At 48.7% G+C, this 10,251-nt stretch overlaps 1 long non-coding RNA gene across 1 annotated transcript; it reads left to right on the forward strand.

Annotated features, from left to right (window-relative positions):
* The first annotated feature begins 5,274 nt into the window (after nt 1-5,274).
* On the forward strand, nt 5,275-9,904 carry LOC123724123 (uncharacterized). The gene is made up of 3 exons (XR_006756815.1): nt 5,275-5,484; nt 5,886-6,097; nt 9,788-9,904. It is a non-coding gene; the product is annotated as an uncharacterized lncRNA (long non-coding RNA).
* The last annotated feature ends 347 nt before the right edge of the window (nt 9,905-10,251 follow it).

The raw sequence follows: 10,251 nt of genomic DNA on the forward strand, positions 1-10,251 counted from the left end.
TGCTGCTTGACAGACTGCTGCTGGACAGACTGCTCCTAGACAGACTGCTGCTAGACAGACTGCTGCTAGACTGACTGCTGCTAGACAGACTGCTGCTAGACAGACTGCTGCTAGACAGACAGACTGCTGTTAGACAGACAGACTGCTGTTAGACAGACTGCTGCTAGACAGACTGCTGCTAGACAGACTGCTGCTAGACTGACTGCTGCTAGACAGACTGCTGCTAGACAGACTGCTGCTAGACAGACTGCTGCTAGACTGACTGCTGCTGAGACCACTGCTAGACACTAGACAGACTGCTGCTTGACAGACTGCTGCTTGACAGACTGCTGCTAGACAGACTGCTGCTAGATGTCTAGACAGACAGACTGCTGCTTGACAGACTGCTGCTTGACAGACTGCTGCTTGACAGACTGCTGCTGGACAGACTGCTGCTGGACAGACTGCTGCTGGACAGACTGCTGCTAGACAGACTGCTGCTAGATCTAGACAGACAGACTGCTGCTAGACAGACTGCTGCTGAGGACAGACAGACTGCTGCTAGACAGACTGCTGCTGGACAGACTGCTGCTGGACAGACTGCTGCTGGACAGACTGCTGCTAGATTTCTGGACAGAAGACTGCTGCTAGACAGACTGCTGCTAGACAGACTGCTGCTAGACAGACTGCTGCTAGACAGACTGCTGCTAGACTGACTGCCGCTAGACTGACTTCCGCTAGACTGACTGCCGCTAGTCAGACTGCTGCTAGCCAGACTGCTCCTAGACAGACTGCTGCTGGACAGACTGCTGCTAGACAGACTGCTGCTAGACAGACTGCTGCTGGACAGACTGCTGCTAGACAGACGCTGCTAGACAGACTGCTGCTAGGCAGACTGCTGCTAGACAGACTGCTGCTAGATAGACTGCTGCTAGACGCTAGACAGACTGCTGCTAGACAGACTGCTGCTAGACAGACTGCTGCTAAGCAGACTGCTGCTAGACTGACTGCTGCTAGACAGACTGCTGCTAGACAGACTGCTGCTACACAGACAGACTGCTCCTAGACAGACTGCTGCTATACAGACTGCTGCTAGACAGACTGCTGCTAGACTGACTGTTGCTAGACAGACTGCTGCTAGACAGACTGCTGCTAGACTGACTGATGCTAGACAGACTGCTGCTAGACAGACTGCTGCTAGACTGACTGATGCTAGACAGACTGCTGCTAGACAGACTGCTGCTAGACAGACTGCTGCTAGATATCTAGACAGACAGACTGCTGCTAGACAGACTGCTCCTAGACAGACTGCTCCTAGACAGACTGCTGCTAGACAGACTGCTGCTAGACAGACTGCTGCTAGACAGACTCTGCTAGACAGACGGTAGCAGACTGCTCCTAGACAGACTGCTGCTAGACAGACTGCTGCTAGACAGACTGCTGCTAGACTGACTGCTGCTAGACTGACTGCTGCTAGCTGCAGACCACTGCGCTAGACATCGAGCCAGTCTGCCTAGACAGACTGCTCCTAGACAGACTGCTGCTAGACAGACTGCTGCTAGACAGACTGCTGCTAGATGTTTAGACAGACAGACTGCTGCTTGACAGACTGCTGCTTGACAGACTGCTGCTGGACAGACTGCTGCTGGACAGACTGCTGCTGGACTGACTGCTGCTAGACTGACTGCTGCTAGATATCTAGACAGACAGACTGCTCCTAGACAGACTGCTGCTAGATGTCTAGACAGACAGACTGCTGCTTGACAGACTGCTGCTGGACAGACTGCTGCTGGACTGACTGCTGCTGGACAGACTGCTGCTAGATGTCTGGACAGACAGACTGCTGCTAGACAGACTCCTGCTAGACAGACTGCTGCTTGACAGACTGCTGCTAGATGTCTAGACAGACAGACTGCTGCTTGACAGACTGCTGCTGGACAGACTGCTGCTAGACAGACTGCTGCTAGACTGACTGCTGCTAGACTGACTGCCGCTAGACTGACTGCCGCTAGACTGACTGCCGCTAGTCAGACTGCTGCTAGACAGACAGACTGCTCCTAGACAGACTGCTGCTGGACAGACTGCTGCTGGACTGACTGCTGCTAGACAGACTGCTGCTAGACAGACTGCTGCTGGACTGACTGCTGCTGGACAGACTGCTGCTAGACAGACAGACTGCTCCTAGACAGACTGCTGCTTGACAGACTGCTGCTTGACAGACTGCTGCTAGACAGACTGCTGCTAGACAGACTGCTGCTTGACAGACTGCTGCTTGACAGACTGCTGCTGGACTGACTGCTGCTAGACAGACTGCTGCTAGACAGACTGCTGCTAGACAGACTGCTGCTAGACTGACTGCTGCTAGACTGACTGCTGCTAGACTGACTGCCGCTAGACTGACTGCCGCTAGACTGACTGCCGCTAGGCAGACTGCTGCTAGACTGACTGCTGCTAGCCAGTCTGCTCCTAGACAGACTGCTGCTAGACAGACTGCTCCTAGACAGACGGCTGCTAGACAGACTGCTGCTAGACAGACTGCTAGACAGACTGCTAGACAGACTGCTAGACAGACTGCTGCTAGGCAGACTGCTCCTAGACAGACTGCTGCTAGACTGACTGCTGCTAGACAGACTGCTGCTAGACAGACTGCTGCTAGACTGACTGCTGCTAGACTGACTGCCGCTAGACTGACTGCCGCTAGACTGACTGCCGCTAGCCAGTCTGCTGCTAGCCAGTCTGCTCCTAGACAGACTGCTGCTAGACAGACTGCTCCTAGACAGACTGCTGCTAGACAGACTGCTAGACAGACTGCTGCTAGACAGACTGCTAGACAGACTGCTGCTGGGCAGACTGCTGCTTGACAGACTGCTGCTTGACAGACTGCTGCTGGACAGACTGCTGCTGGACAGACTGCTGCTAGACTGACTGCTGCTAGACTGACTGCTGCTAGACTGACTGCCGCTAGACTGACTGCCGCTAGACTGACTGCCGCTAGGCAGAATGCTGCTAGACTGACTGCTGCTAGACTGACTGCTGCTAGATGTGTAGATAGACAGACTGCTGCTAGACGTCTAGACAGACTGCTGCTAGACACATCTGAGAGGGAGAGCTGCTCCTTAGCTACAGCCAGGTGGCAGCAGCACCAGGTGAGGTGGATATCCGCCACTCCTTCCAGTTTTCTGCTGCCAATGACTGGAACGAACTACAAAAATCTCAAACTGGAAACACTTATCTCCCTCTCTTGCTTTAAGAACCAGCTGTCAGAGCAGCTCACAGATCACTGCACCTGTACATAGCCCATCTATAAATAGCCCAAACAACTACCTCTTCCCCTACTGTATTTATTTATTTATTTTGCTCCTTTGCACCCCAGTATTTCTACTTTTCACACTCATCTACTGTCAAATTTACCATTCCAGTGTTTTAATTGCTATATTGTATTTACTTCGCCACCATGGCCTTTTTTGCCTTTACCTCCCTTATCTCACCTCATTTGCTCACTTTGTATATAGACTTATTTTTCTACTGTATTATTGACTGTATGTTTGTTTTACTCCATGTGTAACTCTGTGTTGTTATACAGTGAGGGAAAAAAGTATTTGATCCCCTGCTGATTTTGTACATTTGCCCACTGACAAAGAAATGATCAGTCTATAATTTTAATGGTAGGTTTATTTGAACAATGAGAGACAGAATAACAACAAAAAAATCCAGAAAAACGCATGTCAAAAATGTTATAAATTGATTTGCATTTTAATGAGGGAAATAAGTATTTGACCCCCTCTCAATCAGAAAGATTTCTGGCTCCCAGGTGTCTTTTATACAGGTATCGAGCTGAGATTAGGAGCACACTCTTAAAGGGAGTGCTCCTAATCTCAGTTTGTTACCTGTATAAAAGACACCTGTCCACAGAAGCAATCAATCAAACAGATTCCAAACTCTCCACCATGGCCAAGACCAAAGAGCTCTCCAAGAATGTCAGGGGAAGATTGTAGACCTACACAAGGCTGGAATGGGCTACAAGACCATTGCCAAGCAGCTTGGTGAGAAGGTGACAACAGTTGGTGCGATTATTCGCAAATGGAAGAAACACAAACGAACTGTCAATCTCCCTCGGCCTGGGGCTCCATGTAAGATCTCACCTCGTGGAGTTGCAATGATCATGAGAACGGTGAGGAATCAGCCCAGAACTACACGGGAGGATCTTGTCAATGATCTCAAGGCAGCTGGGACCATAGTCACCAAGAAAACAATTGGTAACACACTACGCCGTGAAGGACTGAAATCCTGCAGCGCCCGCAAGGTCCCCCTGCTCAAGAAAGCACATATACATGCCCGTCTGAAGTTTGCCAATGAACATCTGAATGATTCAGAGGACAGCTGGGTGAAAGTGTTGTGGTCAGATGAGACCAAAATGGAGCTCTTTGGCATCAACTCAACTCGCCGTGTTTGGAGGAGGAGGAATGCTGCCTATGACCCCAAGAACACCATCTCCACCGTCAAACATGGAGGTGGAAACATTATGTTTTGGGGGTGTTTTTCTGCTAAGGGGACAGGACAACTTCACCGCATCAAAGGGATGATGGACGGGGCCATGTACCGTCAAATCTTGGGTGAGAACCTCCTTCCCTCAGCCAGGGCATTCAAAATGGGCCGTGGATGGGTATTCCAGCATGACAATGACCCAAAACACACAGCCAAGGCAACAAAGGAGTGGCTGAAGAAGAAACACATTATTAAGGTCATGGAGTGGCCTAGCCAGTCTCCAGACCTTAATCCCATAGAAAATCTGTGGAGGGAGCTGAAGGTTCGAGTTGCCAAACGTCAGCCTCAACCTTAATGACTTGGAGAAGATCTGCAAAGAGGAGTGGGACAAAATCCCTCCTGAGATGTGTGCAAACCTGGTGGCCAACTACAAGAAACGTCTGACCTCTGTGATTGCCAACAAGGGTTTTGCCACCAAGTACTAAGTCATGTTTTGCAGAGGGGTCAAATACTTATTTCCCTCATTAAAATGCAAATCAATTTATAACATTTTTGACATGCGTTTTTCTGGATTTTTTTGTTGTTATTCTGTCTCTCACTGTTCAAATAAACCTACCATTAAAGTTATAGACTGATCATTTCTTTGTCAGTGGGCAAACGTACAAAATCAGCAGGGGATCAAATACTTTTTTCCCTCACTGTATGTGTCGAACTGCTTTTCTTTATCTTGGCCAGGTCGCAGATGTAAATGAGAACTTGTTCTCAACTTGCCTACCTGGTTAAATAAAGGTTAAATAAAAAAATTAAAAAATAAATAAAAAATAGACATCGCAGCTTCACATACACTCAGGCACGCAGACGTCAGGTGATCATTTATTTTCTGTTTCACTCAGGTCTGTGACACCTCTCAGTGAGGGCCAGGTCAGGAGGCCTGCTATCCCGGCCCACCACGACCTCATCCTGTCTCTGCTGGCTAAGATTGACCAGGGGGTCATCATTCAGACATGCCCTGACCCAGAGGTAACTATCAGACTTCTGCACTACTGTACACATACTGTGGCAGGCTTTCCCCATATATGATGGTTTAAGGGTATACATTATACATTTCTTTGTCTATGCATGCCAAAAATGAGGGTGACCTTATTGTTTTTTGCGTATAGGATTTATGTAAGGGAAATCCAAGGGAAATTCTAGTATAAGCAAAAGCTTATGTCAGTGTCTGTAAACGCTGGATTTATGCTGACTTTCAATCAAGAACAGTAATTCACCAGACTTGTCACAGACTGAGCTAACAAACAAACAGACAAGGCAGAAATCCCTTGCAGTGCAACGTGATGTTCAGAAGGGCAGACGTAGCAAAATGTTGTGGAATAGGTCAGTGAGGTGTGACTGTCTGACCTAATGTGTTCCCCAATCCCGAGGGTTCCTGTTTGGAGAAGGGGGAGGAGGAGGGAGAGGTCCGCGAGGGCCAGAGACCCATACTGCATCCTGCAGGGACTGCTGACTGGACACTCCCCCACCAGCCGGCCAAGGGCCAGGACAGGGCCCAGGACGGGGAGGGGGACAGAGCTTCACCCCAACCCTAGACAGGGACACGTCTCCTCCCCAGGACAGCTCACCCTGCAGTCAGTAGGTAGGACTGGAATCACACATCACTGTTTCTCGTTCCATTGTAGCTCTTTTCACCTAAAGGAGCTTGGCTCATACATATGTTGTGATTTAAAATGACAATTTTGATGCCAGAGGGCTTGGATGTTGTCTTTTGAAACTCTGGCCCAGAACCCAGAAGTGACAGACTTACGGCCGGACTTCTCTCTCATGGTCATAAAGGGATATGTGCATGATTTTTCCCTACCTACAACAGCTTGACTCTTTCATATCAGTAATGTATTTGAACTCAAACTGTTATGGTTATCACGCCCCCCAAGATAAATGAATGGTAGATCCAATTCAGAACAGGTAGTTACAAGGCTCCAACTTGTTTGGCAGCAGAAACATACTCCCAGTATTTAGCATCATGCTCTCCTCCTCTAACCAGCAGAAACACACTCCCAGTATTTAGCATCATGCTCTCCTCCTCTAACCAGCAGAAACACACTCCCAGTATTTAGCATCATGCTCTCCTCCTCTAACCAGCAGAAACACACTCCCAGTATTTAGCATCATGCTCTCCTCCTCTAACCAGCAGAAACACACTCCCAGTATTTAGCATCATGCTCTCCTCTTCTAACCAGCAGAAACACACTCCCAGTATTTAGCATCATGCTCTCCTCCTCTAACCAGCAGAAACACACTCCCAGTATTTAGCATCATGCTCTCCTCCTCTAACCAGCAGAAACACACTCCCAGTATTTAGCATCATGCTCTCCTCCTCTAACCAGCAGAAACACACTCCCAGTATTTAGCATCATGCTCTCCTCCTCTAACCAGCAGAAACACACTCCCAGTATTTAGCATCATGCTCTCCTCCTCTAACCAGCAGAAACATACTCCCAGTATTTAGCATCATGCTCTCCTCCTCTAACCAGCAGAAACATACTCCCAGTATTTAGCATCATGCTCTCCTCCTCTAACCAGCAGAAACACACTCCCAGTATTTAGCATCATGCTCTCCTCCTCTAACCAGCAGAAACACACTCCCAGTATTTAGCATCATGCTCTCCTCCTCTAACCAGCAGAAACACACTCCCAGTATTTAGCATCATGCTCTCCTCCTCTAACCAGCAGAAACACACTCCCAGTATTTAGCATCATGCTCTCCTCCTCTAACCAGCAGAAACACACTCCCAGTATTTAGCATCATGCTCTCCTCCTCTAACCAGCAGAAACATACTCCCAGTATTTAGCATCATGCTCTCCTCCTCTAACCAGCAGAAACATACTCCCAGTATTTAGCATCATGCTCTCCTCCTCTAACCAGCAGAAACATACTCCCAGTATTTAGCATCATGCTCTCCTCCTCTAACCAGCAGAAACATACTCCCAGTATTTAGCATCATGCTCTCCTCCTCTAACCAGCAGAAACATACTCCCAGTATTTAGCATCATTCTCTGCTCCTCTAACCAGCAGAAACATACTCCCAGTATTTAGCATCATTCTCTCCGACTAACCCAGTGAAGGCTCTACAGTTCTACAGGACAGCTGTGAGGGTTGATATTTTCTTCACAGACACAGGGGAGGGGTTAGAGGGAAGGAGAGGGAGAGGAGAGGGGGACTACAGGACAGGACAGCTGTGAGGGTTGGGGAGGAGGGAGAGAGGGGGAATAGTGATGTTGGCACCGCTGAGAAGAGCCACAGTGTTGAGAGACTCAGTTAGTAAACTATCCTGAGTCAGGAGAAATCAGACAGGCTGGTTTCTCCATCAGGGGCTTCTGAGAGCACAGAGAGGACAGGTCAGTGGAGACCGCTGCTGCTGGTACTGTGGGTGGGTGTTTGTGTGTGTGAGTGGGTGTTTGTGGGTGTTTGTGTGGGTGTTTGTGTGTGGGTGGGTGTTTGTGTGTGTGAGTGGGTGTTTGTGGGTGTTTGTGTGGGTGTTTGTGTGTGGGTGGGTGTTTGTGTGTGTGAGTGGGTGTTTGTGGGTGTTTGTGTGGGTGGGTGTTTGTGTGGGTGGGTGTTTGTGTGTGTGGGTGGGTGTTTGTGTGTGTGAGTGAGTGTTTGTGTGGGTGGGTGGGTGTTTGTGTGTGGGTGGGTTGGTGTTTGTGGGTGGGTGTTTGTGGGTGGGTGTTTGTGGGTGGGTGTTTGTGTGTGGGTGGGTGGGTGTTTGTGTGGGTGGGTGTTTGTGTGTGGGTGGGTGGGTGTTTGTGTGGGTGGGTGTTTGTGTGTGTGTGGGGGTGGGTGTTTGTTTGTGTGTGGGTGGGTGGGTGTTTGTGGGTGTTTGGGTGGGTGGGTGGGTGTGGGTGGGTGGGTGGGTGGGTGTGTGTGGGTGGGTGGGTGTTTGTGTGTGGGTGGGTGGGTGTTTGTGTGTGTGTGGGTGGGTGGGTGGGTGTTTGTGTGTGTGGGGGTGGGTGTTTGTGTGTGTAGGGGTGGGTGTTTGTGTGGGTGGGTGTTTGTGTTTGTGTGGGTGTTTGTGTGTGTGTGTGGGGTGGGTGTTTGTGTGGGTGGGTGGGTGTTTGTGTGGGTGGGTGGTTGTTTGGGTGGGTGGGTGTTTGTGTTTGTGTGGGTGGGTGGGTGGGTGGTTGTTTGGGTGGGTGGGTGTTTGTGTGGGTGTTTGTGTGTGTGGGTGGGTGGGTGTTTGTGTAATAACGAACAATAAAAATGATACAATACATTTCCTATAGCGTTATTCAAGGACCCAGAGAAGGTTAGAATTCCAATACCTTATGACAAAATGAAGTGTGAATGCATAAAAGAGTCCTTCCCATGATACAGTGGTGATCCTAACAATGTATGACAGGGAAACTAGAGAGAGGGTGGTATGGTTTCCCAGTCCTGTTATGTTGTAGCCGTACTGTTCACTCTTAACTGAGCCTCCTACAGTATGTCTCATAAAAACACATGGAAAAGCATGAAATGAATACTCTAATATTTACTAAGTGATGGAAAAGCAACATGCGATTCTGTAACGGTTGTCTGTCTCATGTTGTGAATGCTCCTCTGTGTTCACATGGCTCTTTAGACACTGTGTCTAAGTTATGAGTCCACTCAGACAGAAACACCTCATAGCAGATTCCTAGCCTCTTCCTGTGTTGGCCAAAAACAATATTTACCCAACTCAAAATCAGCTCGACCCGCAGTAAAAAGAGCCCCAATGTTGCTTGGACACCTACCAGAGAGAAGGAGGGGAGGGGGAGGACCCTGCAAGCAGCAAAGACAGGACTCTCTTAACGATATCTCAAATGGCACACTACTCCCTTTATAGCGCATTACTTTTGACCAGGGCCCATAGGGGTCTGGTGAAAAGTAGTGCACTACATAGTATAGAATAGGGTGCCATTTGGGATACACCCTGGGACAGCTCTTGACACCAGCAGACTGGGGACTAAATTACAATATCGCTGAGCTGACTGACACACAGAGCCTGTAAAATGCTTTGACAAACCCTCTTATCCTGAAAAGCATCTCAAACACAATGTTTAGGCTACAGAAACTATATTTGTGTTATCTGGTTACACTGTTTTTGGACTATGTGGCTTGTGAGAGCATTTTAAATGACAGGGCTCCCCATCTAGTTGAGACAGTTATTGATGCAAGGATTCATCCAATGAAAATCTATACTGTATATCTCTATCAGTGGATAAATGATAGCTGGGCTTGGATAAGAATGTGTGTGTGTGCCTACATGTGTGTGAAGAATATGTCTTAATTTGGCACGCATTTGAGCAGAAGTGGCCGGTTGACATCAGGAACGTGGATGTGGAACCAGAGACGCCACATCAGCCTCCTCAGCTTGACACCTCAATGTCACCTCCACCGCTGGAGGACTCCCTCTCCCTCAGTGCACCACAGGCAAGCATTACAAATGTATACTGTACACAGCATGTGCTCCACACACACACACACACACACACACACACACACACACACACACACACACACACACACACACACACACACACACACACACACACACACACACACACACACACACACACACACACACACACACACACACGCACAAAGAAATCTGCCTCTTAGTTTTTTCCACCATGTTGTGTTTTTGTTATAAATACTGTATTGTTGATCTGAGGACACTTGGTAGAGGGAAGAAGCCTAGCCCTTTTCAACAGGTTTAATGAACAGTCTACAGTACACAAGACTAATGGCAGCCTTACCTCTTAGAATGGACG

Source organism: Salmo salar, chromosome ssa09 (assembly GCF_905237065.1).
Source record: "Salmo salar chromosome ssa09, Ssal_v3.1, whole genome shotgun sequence".
NCBI lineage: Eukaryota > Metazoa > Chordata > Actinopteri > Salmoniformes > Salmonidae > Salmo > Salmo salar.